Source organism: Aplysia californica, unplaced genomic scaffold, assembly GCF_000002075.1.
Source record: "Aplysia californica isolate F4 #8 unplaced genomic scaffold, AplCal3.0 scaffold00673, whole genome shotgun sequence".
NCBI lineage: Eukaryota > Metazoa > Mollusca > Gastropoda > Aplysiida > Aplysiidae > Aplysia > Aplysia californica.
This window is the reverse complement of record NW_004797943.1, coordinates 368,374-371,385: the sequence shown is the minus strand read 5'-3', so window position 1 is coordinate 371,385 and position 3,012 is coordinate 368,374.

Here is a 3,012-nt window from a genome sequence, read left to right as displayed (position 1 = left end):
TCTCTCTCTCTTTATCTCGGTCCCTTCCTCTCTCTCTCCACTCTCCACCCCTCTCGCTGTCTGAGTCTCCCTACCTCGATACCTTGTTTTTCTAAACGTTACTCTGTGTGTAGGTCAACAGGTGCAAAATATTGTGTTGAAGTTGTATTTCGACACTGTCAGCTCTTGGTGCTAAATGACGTTTTACATCTGTTTTTGTGTTTGAAGGATAATGTTGATCACTAGTTTCTAGCGAACATATTACATTTTCTTTTCACCACATAACATGAACGTATCGCTACCTCAGAATTACAAAGTTCAATCTGACATTTTTGGCTGTTTTGAGTTCTTAAGACCATGGGGTCAGACACCAAATGTTCTGTCTGCTCTATCAAAATCGTAAGGTTATTCGAAGTCGCAATCAAGATATTCAAAGAATTGCATTCGAAAAAAGCGTGACATGATGTGAAACTCAAAATCTTTGGCGTCAAATTTCTCAAAACTTGGCACTGAGCTGATAGTACTTCGTAATTCTGATGTAGCGTTATGTTAGAACCTATTTTAAGTTTATGGCGAAAATCTCACTGGGTTTATAAGTGGGTTCTCAGGTGCAATCCGCTTCATCTTCTTCTTCTTAGCGAGCATTATTCTACTTTCTTGCCCCTTGAGAAATGTGATCATGTTCATGCTAATTCAGGCGGCTCGGATATCTTAACCGATTTGATTGATTTGATTTGATTTGGGGGTGTGAATAGACAGCTATGGAAATGTATCGATGTGAGGATATTTGTTCTGCTCGCCTAAATTATGGTAAGGGAATGTATTTGTAAAATGACTTTACCAATAAGTTAAATGAAAGCTCATTTCAACGTAATGATTTTTTCCCCCAGTTTTGTGTGGTGTGGCGCACCCTTAAGGCGTCATTCTAGAATCATTTGATTGAGGAGAAAAGGCTCAGTGATTTGTATTAGGAGCGTCTTTTTTCTCTGTCTCCCTCTTCATTGAAAACGAAAATTCCGACTTTCGATTTTCATTCACCTTTCCGCCCACAGGCGACCTGTTTATGGACGTTGATCGATGTCTTGCCTTTGAACACTTTTCCGCATTAGTAGACTCTATAGTCGTAGATATTGATTTCTTTTGCGGTATCAACTTATCCATATTGTAAATTCTGTCCCGTGTGGACACCTCATTGTTACTTCAGCCATTGGTCCATTCATGGCAATGGGGGGAATTTTCTTTCTGCAGTTGTGTGATACAAAGATGGATTGCTGCTGGGCGGTTGTTGGTGTTTTTTTTAGGGGGGAGGGGGGGGGTGTCTTTTCGGAGTTTTTAAAAATGGGTTTTCCCCACCGGAACCCGTTGTAACTGACCGTGGACGGAGATCTGTAGTAAAAGTAACGAATCATGTGTGACTTCTCAAGTTTAGTTTCAACCTGCTTGAAAAGTTGAAATTGAGGAGTTTGCGCGACGATCTCAGCTTTGTGCATTTTTAACGTGAAGGAAGAGTGTTTTTGCATTATGTGCTATGGTGAGGTTTTTAGAAATAATTCATATTGTTCGTGTGGAATTTTATCATTTGAAGTACTATACAAGTACTCATACTTCCATCTCAGCCTCTGAGTATACTGCTTCGAAACGCTTAAAAGTACTGCCCTAAATATTCACTACCAGTTGCAGAGGTGTGGTAGACAGTGTATGCACAAACACATCCCTTGAACTGTCGGATTTAAAATTTAAAAAATTGCTCATGTATATTGAATTTCATTGTTTGTTTTGAACAAGAGTGCCTTTACTGCGCGTTGGGTGGATGTGCCACACACAGAGAACGCTTGTCTTTTTTGGGGATATGAGAACTGCCGACAAAGCAACTGACTCGGATCTTGAGAGAGATATTTCAAGCTCCTGCTTTAGTCGAAGATCGTCACCTCTGAATCGGCATATAAGACTCTTTCCTATATTCTGAAACACTGTCTTAATACTTGTACCTGATATTGTCACTTGTATTCATTGCGCGTCAGTTTGCTCAGAAAGGCGCTACTGTGGAGATTATCGATTTCACAGCTTTTCCTTTCCCCGCTTGCTAGGAACACATGGGGATTATCGAATTTCTCTCACAACTGTTATTCATTTTAGTATATTTGTGTGAAACTGGGTGTTGCCTCACCTGTTGCTTCAAAAGTTTACTTCTCTCCGGTGTATTTCCAAAACGTTGTGTCTCAGAATTGTCTGCACAAACACTTTAGCCCTATTTTCCTCTTGCCTGTTTGATTACCTACAAGTTTTTACTTTCCATTATTCTCCTGTAGTTCCCTTCTCTTCCAGACCCATAATCGTAAGACTATAAATGCGGTGAGTCTAAGCTCAGCTCGGTCTGACGTGGTGTCCTTGGCAAAGGCACTTTACACACGAATTTTCTCGTTTGGTTCGGTCTTATCAGAGACACGGGTGGCTGGAGGGTGCCACTGGTAGGTCCAGCTTCTTAACTCCCCCACTGTAATTTCTGTCTCTCTTATCTTACGTCTTCCCATCGGTAAATGACCAAAATTGTGTCGATGTGCTTCTCTTTACTTAAACAAACGGACACAACTATCGAAGCTAGAAGATATATTCGGAGGTTCCGACTCATAGATAATTGTATAGTTTTGCAAGAGATTTTGAACCCATTCAGGGTTTTTTTTCTCGTACTCGTTCGACTCACCTCCACCATCCTCTGGGGGCTCTCGTGGCCTTGAGGTTAAGGTGTTTGCCTCTCATTCAAAGGTCCCGGGTTCGAATCCGGGTAGCGACCGAACAATTTTCTTCTCTAAAATTGTCTCCTTTCACCTCTTTCTGCCCCCACCCCCTCACCTCCTTTGCCCCTTCCTCTGGGCTCCTGACTCTTTCTGCAGACTTTCTACTGCTACTCCTTGGCTCCCTCTTACAGCTGTCTTTCTGCCACACCCCTGATCTTCTGGTAGGAAAGATCTACACCAAGCCTTCTCGGACAAGGGCGAAAAATCTCGGAGGTCCCATGTGCAAGTTGCGCACGTT